Source organism: Dasypus novemcinctus, chromosome 3 (assembly GCF_030445035.2).
Source record: "Dasypus novemcinctus isolate mDasNov1 chromosome 3, mDasNov1.1.hap2, whole genome shotgun sequence".
NCBI lineage: Eukaryota > Metazoa > Chordata > Mammalia > Cingulata > Dasypodidae > Dasypus > Dasypus novemcinctus.
The window spans coordinates 165292285-165313515 of record NC_080675.1 but is presented as its reverse complement, the minus strand read 5'-3'; the positions used below and the strand labels follow the sequence as shown (position 1 = coordinate 165313515).

Here is a 21231-nt window from a genome sequence, read left to right as displayed (position 1 = left end):
ACAATTGGCACTGGGAGTGACACAAGAAGGCAAACAATAGGAGTTTGGGAGGCAGGCTTACTTACCACCTGGCTGATAACAAGGATCCCATCACTGGTGGAAGGGGGAGCACCAGTGGCCCTTGGCACAACGTGGTAGTCCAATTCTTAAAACTCTCACCATTAGTGATTTGGGATGGTGTACCAGTGGAAACAAGCACATTAGCTGGTCTGATTTATCAAAAATGCAGGGAAATTTATAATTAAAATGACAATAAGTTGGATGGTTATGGGTAAGCACCATTGATACCCTAGAACAAGTAAATGAAAAGCTAACAACTGAAAGTCAATGTGATAGTCAGAGCACTTCCCTGGTACCTTACAAAGAAAGCACTGAGCACCAGGCTCAGGAATTAATAGTAAGAGTAGAAAACTCTAGATATGATTTTTAAAAAACCAACTAAGGTAGTTTTATTATGTCAAGGTCAGGATCCCAAATGGAAAAAAAAAAATGGGACTCTAACATTTGGGATAAGGAATTGGGATTGATGTCCCTGGAATTTTGAATCCCCAGATTCTTCTGAACCTCTGAGTCTACAGAAGAGGTCCAACACTCCCTATTAAGATATAGCACTTCCCATTGCTTAAAAACAATGCAGGGAAGCAGATGTGGTTCAAGTGATAAGGCCCCTGCCTACCATACAGGAGGACCCCGGTTCTATCCCTGGGGCCTCCTGGTGGAAAAAAAAGAAGAAAAGAAAGTATGCCTGCACGGCAAGCCAGTGCCCATGTGCCAAGCCAAGTGCCCATGCAAGTGCCTGTGTGGAGAGCCGAGTGCCTATGTGAGTGCCCGCATGGGGAACCAGTGCCCATGTGGTGAGCTGAGTGCCCGTGCAGCAAGCAAGTACCCACGTGGGTGCCTGAGCAGTGAGCCAAATGCCCACGTGAGTGCCATGCTGTGAGCCAGTGCCCACACAAGTGAGTCAAGCAGCAAGATGATGACACAACAAAAGAGAGAGGAAGAGGAGAGTCAAGGTGAAGCAGAGCAAAGACGAGGAACTGAGGTGGTGCAATTGACAGGGAAACTCTCTCCACATCAGAGCTCCCCAGGATCAAATCCCGGTGAATCCTAGAGGAGAAAGATGAGAAGAGAAGACAAAAAGAGAAACAGATACGGAAGATCACACAGTGAATGGATACAGACAGCAAAAACAGCCGGGTGGGGGAGGCGGAGGAGGGGGAAATTAATTAATTATTATTATTATTTTTAAAGCCCAGAAAACTTTTAGGAAACACTCAAACTCCTAAAAACCAAACAATACAGAAGGCTCTTTCCCACAAGATGACATAGACCTCCTTCAGGATCTGTCCCCACTCCTGGCCATTAGACCTTTAAATAGGGTTAAGTTAAAGCATAACCCAAGTGAGGACACGCTGAACCTGATTAGGGAGGAAAGGAGGAACGGAACTATAACCTGAAGTCCTATAAGACCTAGCCTATATGTAGCAAGAGCTGGGGGAGTAAGTATCGGTTCTTGATGAAGGGGGCCAGTACCATAGATTGGATAGGGCAGAGTTTGTGATTTGGGAGCTCTCTCCCAAAACACACCTTAGCAAAAACCTCAAGAGATGGTGCAGACTTGCTCCTTGAATGACACCTAGAAGCATGGAAATAGTGATGGCTCATGTAAAGTGGAAATTGAAATCCCCAGGCAGATGCTTCAGGAAGGAATTAAAAGGCTCAGAAAAGTGGGTATGCAGGGTTGGATAAACCTTGGAAAGCTAGAAGGTCCAACAGATGATTATGTTAAGAAAGACCCAAAGAATATGCCATTTTCTAAGGCCATAAAGCATACACTGGTTGGGGGGTGCTGGAATCACTAAAATGCTTGATGGTGGTTGTCCTCTATCTGTAAGGCAGGGCTGATGGCAGGAGAGGCTGTTAGAGATCTAGACCCACTGAGAGCACTGGGATGCTAAGACCCTGGCATAATAAAGGCCAGGTATCTGTGATTAGCCACCAACAGCCAGGAGGACCCAATGAGCATGAGAACCAGAGTTGGGGTGGCAGCCAAAGAGGCCTGACCCACAGAAAGCAGAAAGTTACAGAGATAATGAAGAGAACACAATGTCACTGGAGTTAAATGAGACAGGCAGCCAACAAGGGTAATACTGAAGTTGAATCATCAGAAGAAATCAAGGATGGATGACCCGCAGGCCGAGGGCAGTCACTCCAATCAAATATCACAATTCCTTGGCCATATTCTGGCTCTAAGCCAGTTCTCAGGCTCAGAACCCGTTGACCAAAGAGGAAGACATTCTAGAATACCATGGAAAGGATACACAGTAATGATTCCCACAGTCCTTCCTTAAAGAGACTACAGCTGGGAAAAGGAAAATACTCAAACATTTGGAGGACTATTGGACACACAGGGTCTGAGTTAGCTTTATATCTATAGACCAGAAGTATTACCATTCCTTCCCACCTCTCATTAATGTAGTGGCACATGGAGACCAGGTAATAAGTGGAGTTCTGGCCAAGTTCTGGCTTACGGTGGATCCACTGGGTCCATGGACCTACATTATGTTCACTTCTGGTGGGGGGGGAGGGCCAGATGTGCATTTGGGATTGGCATACATAGTAGTTGTTGCAACCCCCATATTGGTTCCTTGGTTCCTTGCTTGTGAGGTAAAAACTATCACAGTGAGAAGGCAAATGGAAGCTTCCAAAACTGAATCCTTGTTCAGAGACAATTCTCCATAATTCTGGCATTCATGAACATCTTCTTAGAAAAAGGAACTACAAGGATATTTGTGTAACAAATAGCCTTAGAAGCTAGAGATAATATCTCCCTGAAGACAGGGACCCTTGAAGACATTCCCAAATAATAAAATGTTCTTACCTTCCAGGGTAATAAACCTTATCTCTTTCTGGAGGGGAAGATGGGCATGCTTTCTAGCAGCCCCCTAGAAGAGTGATATTTTCCAAAACTCATTATTTCTTGCCTGTGAAACAGACCTGTGTGTCCAGCAGTCATCTGAGCCAGCTCCACACCATCTCTGTGGAACTTGGGGACCAAGGAGAACCTCTGTGACCATGCTGTGCTGTGAGCAATAAATTGTTTAAATCCATTTTGGCGTGTTGTTTCCTTACCAAATAAATTTATAGAAGCATGGAAAGCAAATCTTGGGAAATTTTTGACTGCTTGATTTGATAATCTGCCCTCCTCAAAACAAGATGACAAATCAAAATCAGTGTCACATCCTGAGGAGGATGCAGAAACTGGAGCCACTTTCAAGGACCTAAAAGCAGGGGTTGACAAATTATTGCCCTCAAGCAAAATCTGGCCCACCACCTGTTTCTCTAAATAGTTTTATTGGAACACAGCCAGGCTCATTTGTTTGCATATTGTCTACAGCTTTGTACCACAACTGCAGAGGGGAATAGTTGAAGAGAGATTGTGAAGCCACAAAGCCTAAAATATTTACTACCTCGCCTTTTACGGAAGAAGTTTGCTAATACCCGTTCTAAAGAATGCAGGGTATGTGGTCCCCATCATATTTCAAATGAATTCATTAGACTGGTCATTGGCAGAAACCAGATGGATCCTGAAGCATGACAATAGACTACTGGAAACTCAACCAAGTAGTAACCCCAATTTCAGTTGTCCTGCCAGACAGGTTATCTCTTTTAGCTTAAATCAACACAGCCACAGGTACATAGTATGTAGCAACTTACTTGGTACATGCATTCTTTTCTACCCCTATCAGAAGAGAACAAGAAATAGATTGCATTCTCATGGAATGGGCAGCAATATACATTCAGAGCTTTGTCCCAGGGATATATGCACTCTCCGGACCAAAGAGATGGATGTGTCTTGGTAAGACTCACACATACCTAAGGGTGGGACATAAATTCTATGAGGATTCAAGGCCTTCCACATCAATACAGCTTTATAAGTACAATTGTCAGGGGCATGCCAAGATATCCCCTCCAATGTAAAAGGCAAAAATACTGCATCTTTTATCTCCCACCATGAAGAAGGAAAGAAACACAGTGCCTGATAGGATTTTTTAGATTCTGGAGAAATCATGTTCCACACCTTGCAATTTTCTCCCAGCCCACAGATTGGGTAGAATGAAAGAACGTCTATTTTGAGTGGAATAGAAAAGGGCTTTGCAGGTCAAAGCTATGATACAAGAAGTCCTGCCCCTTGGGCCACATGACCCAGAAAAATCTTTCGTATTAGAGATATCTGTGGTGGAAAAAGATGCTGAACAGTAAAGGTGGTAAGTTGCAGTGAAAGAATCACAAAGCAGGCCACTGGTGCTCTAGAGCAAGATCATACCATCTGCAGTGGAGAATTATACACTTTTTGAAAAATAATTCCTGACCATGGAACACCAGAAAATCATGAGTCCAGAACACTCCATCAAGGTCTAGGTCTGTCAGAACCACCAAGTCATAAGGTTGGGTGGACCAGCAGTCCATAATAAAATGGAGTGGGATGAGGCTGAAAGAGTGTAGGCCCAGAGGGCACAAGCAAGTGGCATGAACCAGAACTCAGACCTCCCCGATCCCTACCACTAAGTATTGCACCAGCCCTCCTCTCTCACCCCATACCTATGGCTGTACCAAGACCTGTATGATGAGCTGAAGGAAGAAAAGGCTCAAGACTGGTTTGTGGATGGGTGAGCTTGGTACATTGAACTGGATAGCTATTGCACTAGAGCCTTATTCAGGCATAACCTTTAAAGAAGATGGTGAAGGAAATCCTTCCAAATAGGCAAAGCCTTGTCATTCACGTTGCATGGAAGAAGAAATAACCCAAGGTTAGAATATATGTAGCTCATGGGTCATGCAAATAGCCTGGTTGACTTATCAGAGGTCTGAAAGGAGAAAGATTAGGAGATCGATGGCATAGAACTCTGGGGTAGAGGCATGTAAATAGACATATGGCAGTGGCATGAGGTGTGAAGATCTTTGATCATATGTTAACATCTGTCAGAGAATCCCACATGGAAGAGGCATTAAACAACCAACTAGACAAAATGGCTCAGCCATTTGAATGTCATCCTTGGTCACTGGCCATCTCAGTGCTGGCACAATGGGCACATGGATTGAGGAATGCATCGGTACCACTCACCAAGGCTGTTTTAGCTACTGCAGCTACTGAATGCCCAGTCCACCAGTCACAGAGACAACCTGAAATGGCAACATATCTCAAAGAAAACAACTTGCCACTTCAATCCTTCCATCCGGGAAGGGCCAGAGACTCATTCTAATAAGAATGAACACGTATTCTAGGTATGGGTTGGCCTTTCCTGCCCAGAGGACTGCAGCCAGCACCACTATGCATGGGATCTTACATAACATTGTGTCACACCTTGCAGCAAAGGAGGTGTGGGAGTGGGCACCATACACACCACCCAGAAGCTGCCACTCGTAGAGCATAGTAACAGCTGGCTGAAGGCTCATTTGAAGTACCAGTTTAGAAGCTATATCCTCTGTGAGGATGGAGTGCAACCCTCCATTGATTCAAAGACCTTCATATGGTATGTGTCTCCAATAGGCCTGGGTATCAAGGGGTAGAAGCAGTAATAACCCAACTTAGTATTGCTCCCAATGACTCAATAGAGGACTTTGTTCTTCCCATCCCTGCAATTCTGGTTCTTCAGGGTTAGAGGATCTGTTTCCAGTGGAGGCACACTTTTTCCAGGGGCATATAGCATATGGTCTCATTGGACTATATGCTATGGCTGATGTCTGAACACTTCAGATTCCTTGAATACGGGGACAAACAGGCAAAGTAAGGAATCACTATCTTTTCAAACTTTATTTCAACTTCAAAAAATAAAATAACAGACTGAAGGCAGCGTAAAAAATTATGGAAGCATTACTTTAAAATAAAATCCTGTTCAGAAGGCACTATATCAGTGCTCAAGGTCAAAAACACAAAAATAAAATAAAAAAGAATAAGGGATTTAGTTTTATGAGATGCGAATGTGATCAAGCTTTTTTTTTCTTTTCATTTTCTTCATTAACAAGGAGACCTTGGTCATGTTCTTTAAATAATGTGTGCCCACTTATTCATCTTTCAGATAACTAGAGAAACAGTTGAGTTTGCTTTTTAGGTTAAATAAGATACATGTGCCTGGACAGGAGGAATCTCCATCTTAATAGGGGAAACTGTCCCTGAATATGAGGAGGCAGAGCTACTACCGCACAATAGGAATGTGTGTGATACCCAGGCAATGCACTTGGGTGCCTCTTGGTACTCCCCTGTCCAATTGTGATGGTAAATGGACAAGTACAGGGACCCTGGTCAAAGAAAGGCCTAGTAACCAGGGACTCAGATCCCTCAGGGATGGTGTCTGGGTCATCTCAGCAAATAAGGGACAGCAGAGGTGCTAGATGATGGTAAGGGGGATCCAGAATGGATAGCAGTAGAGAGAGATGATGAGTTCCAGGCTTGGCTTCAAGACAACTGAGTGGCAGGGGCTTCACTTACTGCTAACCTTCCTCTTCTAAGTTTCCCAAAGGAAGGGAGGAGGCTAACTAGAAACTCAAAAACACTTCTTCCAGAACAAATATGTGCAAGTGGATCCAAGTGGCACAGAGTGGATTGTGGATGCAGAGATCTCCTCTGAAGGAAGGATTTGTTGCCCCAGCTGCAGGGAGGACTGCAGTAGACAAACTCCAGCTGTCAGCTTCTTCAGGGTTTTCCTCAGCCAAGGGGGTCCCACATCCAGCAGCCAGTTGTGGAGTGCATAAAATCCCAGCCTTTTCTGCCCAATGGGGGGAAACTCTGACAGGCCAATGTATCCCAGAGTCCCCCATGTGGTTGTTGGAGCCTTTGTTAGGTCTACAGAGCAATTCAGCGTCTCCATCTGCCCACCTTTGCTTCCCTCCCTCCTATCCACTCTGGTAGGCACAGAAATGAGCTGCACCGAACCCCGTTCCTGGAAGGATTTGCTGCCCAGCCACAGGAAGTGCAGAAAGCAAACAGACTCCAGCAATTAGTTCCGTCAAGGTCTGTCTTAGGGGCAGGGAGCTGCCCAGCCAGAGGTCAGTCCCTTCTCAGGGGCAGCCAACACTCAGTGGCCAAGCAAGGGAGGCCAGAGATGCCTGGCCATTTCGATGCCATGCCAGACACATCTGATGGACAATAGTTGGTTCAGAGCTCCTCCCTGGGTTGAACAAGTCTCTATTGGGCCTATATTGCAGTTCAACTTCTTCCTCTACCCAGTCCTTCCTTCCACTCACCCCTCTGCACAGATGTTGATCCCTAATAAACATCTTGAACCCCAAACTCCATCTCAGTATCTGCTTCTGGAAAACCCAACCTGCAACAAATAAAAAAAAAAAAAAGTGAATTAAAGTCACCCAAAATTACAACCCCCACCACAAATACAGAGTATGTCTCAAAGACTTGATGATTCTGTCATAAGTACATGAAATCAGCCAAATAAATTGTAAACTGTTAAGTCACCCTTCTGTTTATTGAATGACAGTGTCAAAATCTCAATTTTTACATCAGGATAGAATATAAAAGGCTGCCAGTACCACATCTAAGTGATCTGTAAACCCCAAACATTTTAAGAATGCTGCATCTGTGCCATCCAGACATGCTGACATCCAATATTTTGCTGTAAATATCTCCAGACCTCTTCCCATGGGCATTACATATTTGTTGCTACATAACAAATTGCCACAAACTTAGCAGTTTAAAAGGACATACTCTTATTATCTCACAATTTCTGGGGGTCAGGAATCCAGGTGCAGCTTGGCTGGGTTTTCTGATCCAGGGCCTCTCACAGGGATGCAATGAAGGTGTTGGCCAAATCTCCCCTGGGAGAAGATCTACTTCCAAACTCACTGCGTGGTTGTTGGCAGGATTCAGTTTCCCACTGGCTGTTGTTGGCTGGAAGCCGCTCTCAGTTCCTTGCCAGGCAGGCTTTTCCAAAATGGCGGCTTGCACCACTGAAGTATGCAAACCAAGAAGGCAGTAGAAAGAGTCTGACAGCAAGCCAGCAGCCACCATCATTTGTGACCTCATCATGAGAGCAACATATCCCCTCAAGGTTGCTGTGTTCTATTGGTTAAAATCAAGTTACTCAACGGGAAGAGATTACACAGGCCATGAACGCCAGGAGGCAGACATCAATGGGCCATGGTAAAGGTTGGCTACCACTCCATGCAGATACATGTTTGGAAAAAATGGGATCATGTTGTTTTATAATCTTCAACTTACTATAATGTAAATATGCTTCTATAGCCAAAAATGTAAATATGCTTCTATAGCCATAAATGTTATCTGCATATCACTGTTAATTGCTACATAGTATGCCGCCTAATAGCTGTCACATGATTCATCCATGAAGCCCTATTGCTGGGCATTAGGTTGTTTTCAATTTTCCATTTCTATAAATGATACTGCTATAAATATCCTTATCAACACATTTCTACAAGCACTTAGATATTTTCTTAGGAAAAAATTCCTAGAGATGGGTGGAATTGTTGGGTGGTTAGGCATATCTCTTAAAAGACTTTTATTCTATTAAGAAACATAGCATTTAGTGGATCTGGTAGGTTAACAAGAGCCCTCCCTCCCTCTCTGTCAATCGTAATTGTGATCCCAGGGCATGCTGAATATACAGAAGGGACAGGCCTCCTTCTCACAGGTCTACACACTTCTGTTCTCACCGAATATCAATTCACCAGACTGCTGGTCTCCCAAGTAGGAGATCAGGGCTTCCATTATATTGTCAACTTGCCTTCCAGAGAAGTTATTACAATTTACCCTCCTGTGGACAGTGTCTGGATTTCATCCCCATATATTTCCAGTCTTTTATATGAAAAGGTGCTGACCCATCCTTCATGGAGTAAACACATTCTGAGTTCTTTCTTCTGATAATGATGTAGGTTTCATGTCTTTCCATTTCTTAGATGTTTCTGGAGTCAGGTAGAGAGCAAAGTGTGTGAATCAGACAGGATGAAAAACAGCAGGGAGGGTAGAACTTGGTAGGACTGGAGAGTCTGTATCCCACTAAAGGCCTTCAGATTCAGAAACATTTTTAAACACTTTGCTGGGCCAAGGAAACATTTTTGTGCCTGGGATTAAATCCAGCCTGCCAGTTTATGATCCATGATGTATACTCGAGACATAGTTGGTCAAAAATGGTTGTTGTCTCTGAACATGGGGGAGAAAGCACCCTCTAAGCAAAGCCAACTGCCTCATACTGGTGACCAGAGAGAAGTAAGGTCTTCACTAAAAATAAAAAAATTTAAAAATCATACAAATGGACCCAGCAAGAACTCTAAGATGGACAAAGTGCACAGAAAATTAATAAACTGTCTCTTCTTGGGAAGCAAAACTAGACGCCATAAAAAAACACACATGAATGAACAAATAACAGATTCTGGGTACCTGTTGTAGGAGCAGAGCTCATTCACTTTTGGAACCTGGGAATAACGGGAGATGCATTATAAATGCACCCACACTTCCCATGACTCTCAGTAGCTTCAATGCCACATCCCTGGAGAACTGACTGTGGAATCCATTAAGTTAATGAGGGGGTGGGTACAGCTATATCTGTGCAACATGTGACAAGTGTCACCCATAATTGAATCAGGGATCTTTTGCAAAGACTCTGGGCAAAAAGCAGGGGAATTGTTCACTACAGGAGCTCTAGGCACAATGCTGGGCATATAAGGGGAAGATATTTAAGAAATACCTGCTTATTGGTGCATGAGCTGTAGGAACACAGGTGCTGTGTTTACATCACCTCCTCCCCACCCTCGAGGAAGTGAATTTACGGTTTTTAACATAACTTCCTTTGCCTATCTAATGTGGGTATTAAAACAAAGACTAATTCTTGATCTGATAATATATAAGGATACCTAGGGGAAGAGGGGGTTTTCATATTTTTTTGAATTATTTTTTTAAATTTAAACAGTTAGAAATGCAAATCTTTTCTGATTATGTCCAGATTAGGGACTGTTAGCCCGAGGTATCACTCTATTATTGATTTCCATTCTTAATTATTTGAAGAACAACTGCTCAAATTGAATTTCTTCACCAAGGCTCTCAGAGGAGTATTAAGGAAAGGACCCTGCTGCACACGTAGCCTGCATTTTCCAACCAGATTTTGGTGGTCAGTGTCCTTCTCCCCTCCATGAGGCTAATATTAGTTTGGTCTTGAAGACTGATTTCCTGAGACTCCACGTCCACTTTACATCTCAATTCCAGTTACATGGTGGTGATTGAAACTGACTTCCGTGAGTCTAACATAGATGAGTAAGAAACAAGCGAAGATTCTTTCCCTCCAGGCAGCTGTGTCCTCCTGCTCTCATTCTCTCACTCTCCCTTTGTCCCTTCCCTGGTCCGATGGTTTGCCTGGCCACAACTTAACGTAGCAGCTCTACTTTCTGTCGGACACCCTCGTTCTGCTCAGTGCCACCTGGTGGATCCCCTCTGCTATTACATCAGAACCTCCAAAGCAGGGAGAGGCCTTTTCAAAGGCTTGAAAATAGAGACGGAGAAATCAAATGACTGAGAGAGAGAATTCCTCTTTTTGTGGAACTACCCATAAATTCACAAGTTGTATGAAAGCAGAGCCAGGATTGATTCTGCTGAGGGTATTTACAAACATCAAAACTAGACTCCAGTTAACGTTGTCTCTACAAATACCTGTTATAGTGCATTTTGTCAGTGGATGAGGATGACTTTTGAGCGGTTAACCACTCACCAAGGAAGCTCTTGCTTTATTGGCTTTTGAAAGCAAAACTGTAAAATGCTATTTTCTAGCAAATTATGACAAATCATCAATATTATTGATACTTAAGAGTTTATCCTTTCAAATGGCTGCCCCGACCTCAGAACGGTAATTCCTACTTCACACAGTATCTTGCTCTCACAATGGTGAGCAGGTCCCCATTTATATGTTGCTACATGAAGAAAAAAAAGGGAAGCAGCAGCAATCTTTTTCAGCTGTGCTTTGGATAGAACAACAATGTGTGTTGGATATGATTTTTAATTTCTCTATTTTAAAAAATGGGTGCTGCTTGGTGATTTCTGCCTCATCATTACTTGCGGTCAATTCCATTCTAGAAGCAGGAAAAAAAGTTCTGTTCCTGCCCGCTTCATCTTTCCCATTGATTTCCTCGCCCAACTGCAGGCCTCTAATGGAGCTTGAAATGCGTGCAGCTTTGCTTTTGTTTTCTTCCTTTGTTGGCACACCTCTGCCAGAGGCCAGCTGTGGTCTGAGCCTGTGGGAAGAGCAGGGGGTGCCCCTCCCCGAGGCTGCCAAACAGAAGGTAAGGAAGGGAGGGTATGTTTCCCTTTGCTAGGCCTTGGCCCACAGGAGAATCTTATTATTTGAAGTGAGCTGCACTACTTAAAGTGAAATCCTTGTAAGATACACAAGAGAGTCAAGAAGTTAGCGATCCAGGTGGAAAATAGAATGAAAATGCTGGAAATTTGGGGCACCCTTACAAAATGCTAGATAAAGTCCCTTCTACTTGAAAATAATGGAGCCGCACTTGTCCCAAATGGCACAAACAGGGATTGTACACATAGACAAAAAGAGAAAAGGGAGGACATTGACAAAGAAAGCCTTCAGACTCCTCCGGCTGCCACAGATTCTCTGTTCCCTTCTAACCACCCCTCCCCAACCCTGCCACATAACTGAGAACCACGATCACCAACAGCAAAGGAGCTGAATCAGCAGACTTTAGCCAGTCAGTGCCTCCAATAAAATTTAGAGTTTGGCCAGGGATCTTATGGGACCTTGGAGAGGTATAATAACCCTTGATGGGGCCTTTTATCTCTGAGACCCTTTATTTCCTTTGGAAGAAAATGAAAAGATTCCGCTAGCCTTCCAAGCCCTCTCACGCCCATATTGTGCTGTAGTGGGAAAACCACATGGCATTTCTCCAACAGGAGCTGAGTAACTTCCGTGCTCATGGTGTGCCTGGGGTGTGTCCAATCAACCTCCCAGTGATGTCAGGTGATCGGAGGCCACAGCCTCCCCCAGGGCCACTCAGGAAAATTTACTAAATGACTTTAAGGTCAAAAGTGCAAACTGAAAGTGCACACACACATCAGCTCAATGAATTTCCAGAAAACTGCAAAACAGACTGTATTTTCTCCATTGAAAGGAGGTTATAACTGGGGGTTCTGTGACTAACCAAAGACTTGGTAGCAGGTAAATCATATCTATTACAACACATTGATAAAAAGGCAGATTTGGTCTTGATGCTGGAGTTTTTGAGCTGGTGCCCTGGGAAGAAAGCACACAGAGGAGCTTGGTCTTGAGAAAAGAGAAAAGGCCCGGCAAGAGAAAGAAGCCATTCACCTGACAGTCTGCAGCTGACCTTGTGGAGATAAGTCAGGAACTGAGCCCAGAGAGAAGCAGGACCTGAGAAGAGAGGAACCCAGGAAGCCTGAACCCTGGCAGATGTTGGCAAACATCTTGCTCCAACACATGGCAATAGACTTTGGTGAGGGAAGTAATTTATGCTTTACAGCCTGGTAACTGTAAGCTCCTACCCCCAAATAAATACACTTTAAAAAAGAAAAAAAGAGAAAAGGTTGATACACAGCTACCCATCTCTATAATCATTGAAAATGGTCAAAAGCATCTCCCTGTAGGTAAATATTTACTCTAAGCTTTGGTTATGCATAAGATTCCATTGTACCCAAATGAATTCCTGTAACACACAAAAATACAATAATACCAGGTCATAAATACAGTCTTTCGAACAAATGTTAACTACAATACATGTTAAGTAGGAATAACACCCTCTTAGAGTTTGGAAGAGTTTGAGACAATTGAGATTTTACAAATCTCAGAAAAGCTATCCAAAGAAACTGGGTTATTGTCTTCTCTTTTGTCTCAAAAATTTTCCTCCTAGCAAAAAGAGATTATTCCAAAGCATGCAGTAGTCTCAGAACTGCATGCAAGGTGAGGATTACTCTTCTGAAAGTGAGTGCGCAGACATGGGATGCCTTGAAAAGCCTTGCCAAGGACTTTGGGAGGATACGAGGAGGAGGGATCTCATGCTTATCTTTTTCCTCCCATATTAATGTAGCCTCAATATCGGAGCCTACACAAAACTGTCGGCAGTGGAGTTTGAGCAATGGCGCAGCAGCAGGCGGAAGTGGCCCCCTCGGACCCTGAAGCCTCACCTCCAGGATGGGGGCAGCTGCCTGAGTGTGAGGTGGCCACCTGCTCACCCACACACATCTCTCTGCATCAGCCCTTGCTCCAAGTCTGGTGCTTGACCATGCTCAACAGGGAAGTCCAGTTTAGGAGATGATCAGATGGCATCAGTTACCGAATTGTTTGCAAAACCTATTTTACTAACTACATGTGTTTATACTGAGGTATTGAGAAAGAACATTAAAGTCTGGCAAAAAAAAAAATCCAGTGCAGAGAAAATAGACATAAGAAATTTTAACTACTTTTTCCTGATTACAGAGTAATTCATGATCATTGTAGAAAATGTGTGAGAAGAGTAAAGAATGCAGAGGGAAAAATAAAGATTAACCCAAATTTCACCATTCAGAGGTAACCACTGTCAGGATTTTATATATACCCTTTCTATTTTTGCATAATTAATAGCAAACGGTTTCTATTTAGTGAGCATTTACTTTATGCTAGCATTCTATTAGGTACTTTGGATGAATGACCTTAGTTCGTGCTTACTAAAACTCCATGAGTTAAATATTACTATCATCCTCTTTTAATATGAACATCACACAAAGAACAAGAAGTAAAGCTAAGATCTGAACTCAGATCTGGGTGAATTCAAAATCAACTCTAAACCAGAGCTAAACAAAATGTGGTACATGGTCCAACACTTGCCTATGTGTTAACTGTCCATGTAGGTTAATTGAGCACCAGGATTTAGAAACTTTTGTCGCAATTTCACCTTGCTGGAATATCTATACGTGTGACCAGTAACTCCTCTTAATGAAGAGGGTTTGGGGGCATCCAGCTTGCGTGGTGAGTGGCATGTGGCATGAACTTCACACTACCATGCTGTAGGACCATGCGTTATTCCACAATCTACTGCAAATTTGAAAAACAAAAACAAAAACCTGGTCCTACACCACAAAAGGAGTTGACCATTATTTTCAGATGCCATATTTGTGAATTCATCTACTCGTTAAAATTATTTGTAGCCCCCAAATCAAAACTCACTGTGCTTTTGCAGACATTTGTGAACATGCTAAGAGCAGTGAAAACTTTGAGTCCCTGACACACACATTCTCAGCTGCCATCCAACAAGGCAATGCTCTACCTTCTTGATTCAGCTATCATACTGTAAACAAGTGTCCTTTTCATGGTACGCCTAAGGCCGTATTTTTCTCATTTTTGTGGGTTTGTTGTTGTGTTGTTTTTGTTTTGTTTTTTTTTGGTTATTGTAGTCAGTGGTAGTGATTTTGCTTTTAAAATGGCCCCCAAGTGTAATGCTGAAGTGCTACCTAGTATTCCTACATGCAAGAAGGCAGTGAGGTGCCTTTTGGAGAAAATATGTGTTAGATAAGCTTCATTCATGCATGCGTTATAGTGCTGTTGGCCATGAGTCCTGTCTTAATGAATCAACAATATATATTAAATAAAGTGTCTGTCAACACAGACACACATGAAACAAGGTTATGTATTACCAGTTTGATGAAAATGTTGTGACCAGACTTATAGGAACCGAACCCTGCGTTTCCCCAAGGAGCAATGGTTCAATATTTGCTAATTTCAAATTGATGGTAGTTTGAAAAGGAGTGCTCTCAACCACTACACTGCCTCCCTGGTGTGATAACAACTAAATAAATGTAGCAGAGTAGAGTGCTAAGAGAGGAAGCTGCAACAACAGTATGAAAGCAGCTACAGAAACAGCTGTTGGCCACAACAGAGAGCTGTGACTTACAGCAAGTCCTTGCGTTATACAACCATCTTAAGAGAGGGCTAGTCAGGACTTGTGCAGAGCCTGAGATGGGAGAGAAAACCCCTAAGAAGGTCTTTTCCATTCCCCCAGTGGCAGAACTTACTAGCTGTCCGTCATTTCTGTCCTTTCCCTTTTCCATAATAATAGACTTTTTAATAATAAAAGAACTTCTTTATGTTGATATACCTTCAAACTTATGGAAAGTTGCAAAAATAATACAAAAACAATACATAGAACTCCAACATACCACCCACCCAGACACCCAGATTTACCAGCTTTTAGCATTGTTACCACTATTGCTAACCACCCTAGCTTTCATCTATCTATCTATCTACCTACCTACCTACGTAACTTCCAAAATTTTGAGAGTAGATTGCATGTGACATATATCATGTTCCTTCAACATTTAATATTTCCATGTACATTTCCAGAGAGCAAGGACACTGACTTATGTAACTACCTTAAGTACAACTATCAAGTTCAAGAAATTTAATATTGATTTAAAGCATACAGTCCATATTCCAATTTTCCCAATTGTCTCAACAATGTCTTTTGGGGCTTTCTCTCATCCATTATTAGATCCAGTTCAGAATCATATATGGCATTGAGTTGTCACTGTTTCTTTAGCCTTTCTCTCTCTCCTTCTTAAAGTGTGGTAACATGCATACATCATAGAATGTCCCATCTCACCCTCTCCAAAGTATTCAATTCAGTGGAATTAATCACTTTCACATTGTTGTGCTGCCATCACCACCATCTTTTACCAAAATTTTCCACCACCCTGAACAGAAACCCTGCATCCATTGTACACTAATCCATCATCCCCCATCCCTGGTAACTGTAATCTGTCTCTATGAGTATGCATAGTCTAGCTATGTCATGTGCATGGAATCAGACAGTATCCACCCTTTTGTGTCTGGCTTACACAGTAATAGATTTCTTAGTGGAGTACACGGATCCCAGAATAAAGATGCATGCCCTGATTCCCTTGCAACTAGGTGTGGCCACATAGCCATGATCTGGACAAAGCAAAAGCATTGTATGGCAGTTTTCAGACAATTTTCTCATTGTTATTGCTTCCTACATTCTACTACTTGGAACCTGGGTATGATGGGTAAGGAAAGGTCCTCACCCTGGGCTGGTGGAGAGGAAAGCTGAAAGGATCAAAATCTCTAAGGGCTTTGGCCAAACCCTATGGCCAAGCCAGTGTGGGCACGTTCACATGGGAGAGAAATAGACCTCCCTCCTGAAGAAGCCACTGGCATTTTGGGTTTACTGTCTTGTAGCCAAACTAATGCATTCATGTAACCCAAACCACTAATTTCTGAATCCTCCAGCGGTTTTCCCCAGTCTGCTATGTCAAACTGGATTGGGTGGGGCTGTGACTGGGAAGGGAGGATTTACAATGACAGAATCCAGCTGAGGTCAGGGAGAGGTAGAAGAGGATTCCCAAAGGAATATATTATAGGAAACCCACCTGAGGCTAAAGAGCTCTCTCCTTGGACCAGTGTTTTGTGCTGAGAGCCCAGCAGATTGACATGCCATTGAGTGCCACCTCTTGGGATGACACATCTGGGGTTCACTTTAGAAATGTCATTTCACCAAGCATGTTCCCCAAGTTGATCATGATTGCACCAACGTCCTGTTGCCTCCTGCTACTGGGGGTGTGCTGGAGATGGCTTATACCAGTTGTGTATACTATTATTAAAAATAAAAGCTTAATGGGGGAGCAGATATAGTTCAGTGGTTTGAGTGCCCGCTTCCCAAGTGCAAGGTCCCAGGTTCAATACCAGGTACCACCAAAAAAAAAAAAAAAAAAAAGATTAAAGCATATACACATACAATTAATAAGTTATTTTTAAAACAAAGGTAATAAGTACTCAAAACCCATTTCTTAATTTTATGTTCTATGTCTTACTACTATATCTACTCTTGAGATTACCTGCGTTTATCGCATAGAGATACTAAATCGTGCTGAGCCACCATTCATCTCTTGCCAGCTCTGAGTTCTGTGACATAATAGTGGATCCATAATAATCCATAATAATGGATCATGATGAGAAGGGGTATTGACTGGGTTTCCACCATACTAGACAAAGTGAGGCCAGAAAAGGAATAAAGTTCCCTACCCTCAGGAGTTTATGATCTCACTGAAATGTCGTGAAAAAGCAAAACAATGTATGTGTCAACTGGGAAAAATAGCACCAAATTCAACTAGGAGGCCAGAGAGCTAGAACCTGTTCACAACCTTGCAATTGGCAATGGGGCTGTGGGCAAGTCTCTTGGTCGCTAAGTCTCAGGCCTTTGCATCTGTAAAATCCCACTGGACTCCAAGCTCCGCAGGAGCAGGACTGTGCCCCCCTTGTGTACCATGGCAGCCCTGCCCTTGGACATAATTCCAGGCAACACTCACTAAGTGAGCCAATGGCCAGGAGCACACGATTTCTACGAGCCCTTCCAGGCCTGAGAATGGGAAGGTCCACCCAAACCAAGGCGTAAGGGAAAGTGACAGGGGACAGCCAGCCAGGGAAGGTCAACATGCCAGCTTCCTCTGATACCTTGGAGGGGACGAGTCACGCTGGACTCTACGCCAAGTTGTGTATGCCAAGAACTCTGATTGAGACCACAGCAATCATTTGGCTGAAGCACTGGTGAGAATCATCAAAAGACATTCCTTTTCCCTCATCTCTGCTATTTGGGACCTGACTTCCTGCTTTGGTTCAAAATAACCTTTAAGCATCTGAAGAGTTTGTAAAAATCCAAGCAAAAATTTGAAACCACTCCTCGCCCCCACCCTCCACCCCCACATCATTCCTCAGTGGCCGCCAACTCAGTGTGAAGCCCATTTTCCTGTCTCTCCCCAGATTTCCTGTCCATATTCCCAGAAATATTTCCAACAATCGCCTGGGTGTATTTCTTTCCTTCTTTTGGCTAATGTATAACTTCGCTATTTACAAAAGTTACAAATGGAATGCAAATGTACCAGTTCACTTTGCCATATTGTTACCACTCTGCTTCTGGATTCGCAGCGGCGCAATATTGCATTTGTAAGAACATTGAAATTTAGCGTAAATTTCCAAAGGGAAGGCAGGTCCTCTGAGTTCCTGGGGTTGCAGAAACACATATAGCCTATCAGTCAATTCTAAGGATGATATTCCACCTCTTCATCCCCCTCTCCTCCCCACCCTCAACACACACGTGTACACACACACACACACACACACACAGCTATTCACAGCTTCTCCTCTAGAGATAAGGAGACGGCAAGGCGTTACCACTTCGCGGTTATTTAACATTCTAAACTGCTTTCTGAGAGAGTTCAGGGGTGTTAGGTACTAGGTCAGAATTTCGAATGAGATAATTATTTATTCCTGAGTTTAAAAAAGAGTGGGGGGAGCTTGATTGATTGAAAGGACTTGTCTCTTCAGCGCAGAAGGATGAAGATTGAGATTTATTATGAAGTCTGAAAGGTGATGAAGGGTGTCAATGAGTGGAGATAGATTTGTTCCCCAAATCCTGGCTACCAGACCTAAGGGGCTGGGGCAAGAACCGAAGGAGGTGCCTGTTTACAAGTCCACTGAGAATTACCCTCACTGCCAAGGGCACCTGGGCGGTCACATGAACGCAGAAGTTGCTGGGCCCCACAGAGATGCTTGAATGAAAACTTTCTCTGGCAACCAGGCAGGGACCAGAGAGAGCGCGGGGTGGGCCCCCGGCTGCTCCTCAGGCCCCGAGCCGCCCCTGCCAAGAGACCCCTCTCCACCCCCCAGCTCCCGTTCCACCCTGTACCATGTAGCCGGCGGCTTCACAGGGTGCCCAGGCCAGCCCAGACTCCCCTTTGGGCCCAGCCTGAGGTCAGCGGTCCTCTCTGGTCGCGGGACAGGTGAGCATGCTGATGAGGGCCACAGTCCTGCTGCAGCAGCCCGGGGGAGTGCAGGAGATGAGGGGGCGCCCTCCGCAGGGGCGGGGCAGACCAGTCGCGGGGGAGGTCTGATGTTGCCATGACCTTGAGCAGGTGTGCACAGAAGGCAAAGCGAGGTCTTCTGTGCCGGAAAGAGCTGAGGAGGCACTTCTTCACCACCATTACCCGATTAAGACGGACCATCAAAGAGAAGTTACCCCACCTGGTGGAACGGTGGGCCAGACACACGATCTCCTGTGTCAACAGAAAATTCAGACGTTTCTGCTCACCCAGGTGGTGAGAGAGTCAGATGCAACGTTTACCCACTACCAGAGCCGCATTCTGCTTTTCATCTTTCCTGCAAGTGTCGGGGGCGTCCAGGAAGAAATCATGCAGCAGATGAAAGTTCTCCACCCCAGCGTCCACACCATGTCTAACTACAAGGATTTTGATGAAAATGGTTTCCTGTGGGGATTCCAGGGCCAGCTCACATACACATACAAGAAGAGCAGCTTGTGTGTGAGAACTCCGGTAACTTCCAGCAACTTCCAGGCAAACCACCACCCCCCTGCTTAGAGACTCCCTGGGGGGCCTTGCTAGGGCCACTGGGGAGTCTGGTGTGGAAAACATTCTCAGTAGCGTCTAAATGCTGAGGTGGGGGTGCAGCAGGAGCGCTGCTTGGACTCCTATGGACACTGACCACTAGGAGAAGGACCAGCCCCGGGGGAGGGAGGTTGGCGAATGGAGGGACAGTCCCCAGGTTTGACCACACCCTCACTCTGTGACGGCTGGACTCACCCTGTGGCCGCTCTGCCGCAAGCACTGCTCTTCCCTGGATACAGAGAAAAATCCAGGGCAGTCCCCTGGCCCCCCCTCCTTGCTCCAGCGCCTTCCACTGTGTTCACCAGAGGCTTGGAAGCTCTGCCAGGTGGGAGGGCAGCAAAAGCTGCTTCCCCTCACCCACCCGAGTCACCTTGGGCAATTTAGCTTCTCTGAGCTTCAGTTTCCTCCTCTGTCACATGGCGATGGCAAATGCATTATCAGGAGGACTCAGTAAGGGAAATAGCCCAGATCAGTGCCTGGCACCTGGGTCCTCAGTAAATGTTAACTCTCCTTCCCTACTACTCCCGCACCCCATCTGACTCGCCCTTTTCTCCCAACCAGTAACTTGGACGAGTTATTGTCAATACTTGGTACTCCCAGGAAGTAGTTCAGGTGAACACTCTACAAAGTTGGGGAAAATAAGTCTAGTTAGTTGTGTAAATGGTAAATACACTTGGGGGTTTCCGTGAATGGGGGCTCTGGGTGGGGATCCCTGACTCTGGAGGGTGACAGCAGGAAGGACAAGCACACGCTTAGCCAGGGTTGGGGACAAGGAAGGGCTGCCCAGCTGCTACTTGTGACCCTGCCTTATCCCCTGGGGCTTCCCCAGAGCTCCCCTGGTCCCAAGGAATAGGCACTTCCCAGAGCCTTCATGGTTGCTGGAATAGCTATTTCACTCTGTTAATTTGAGTTAAAATGCAGATGGGTGGTAAAGACTTTTAATCGCCTGCCACTCCCATTTAACTCCTGCATTTGAACCCAAACATTAACGATTTAGCCGAAAGAAGTAATGCCAGCAGAAACTTCCAATTTCTTGGGAAGACCAAGGCAGGGGAAAAGGGACTTGCTTAAATAGAGGGGTGAGAAGAAGAGGAGGGGGCAGTGGGACCGAGCCAAGCCTGTGCCGAGTGGCAGCTGACCCAGCATCACAAGGCCTGACATTCGCTGCCAATCTAGGCAGCCCTCCTCATTCCAGCTCCCAGGAACGCAGCCATTTTTTGGAGACAGCTGCAAGGGGCAGTGAGTGTCCACAGCCCACTAAAAATAGCTGGCCCAGGAGGGGTTCAAACCTAAGGGCTTTAGACAGCATTCTTTGGTCAATTATCACAAAGGCTCCCTATCACCTACCGGAAAAATCCCATGTCAGTGGCGCTCATTGCAAGGATAGCGTCTACATTACAAAGCTTGCTCCGTCCTCAGCAGGTGCACCTCAGTGGCGTTGCTCTGTGGGTCTGGTTACAAGGATTTCTCTATAAGGGATGGAGCTGTTCAACAAATACTGCTGCTCTTTCCTCTCCAGTCTTAGTTACTCTTTGCAGGTGGGTCCCAAGGAGGAGGACTCTGAGCCTGGGAAGATAAACTGGGTCACCTAATAGGAAATGGAAAGAGACCCTATTGTAACAGTGCTGGTAGCGATGAGGCTTACCTGGCTTGGGATGAATCGGGGGGTCACAGCCATGTTGTCTCCATTATGTTCTGCATAGTAAGTCTTAGCTGGGAGAGAAGCAGACAGCAGAGACAGGCCAGCTAAGTTCTTCTTGCTCTTTGGAGTGATCTTCTGGATCAATTTTAAGCTA

The 21231-nt window shown here is 44.7% G+C and overlaps 1 pseudogene; it reads left to right on the top strand.

Moving 5' to 3' along the window:
* Positions 1-13122: 13122 nt before the first annotated feature.
* Positions 13123-19478, top strand: LOC111766456 (7-methylguanosine phosphate-specific 5'-nucleotidase-like; annotated as a pseudogene).
* Positions 19479-21231: the final 1753 nt, after the last annotated feature.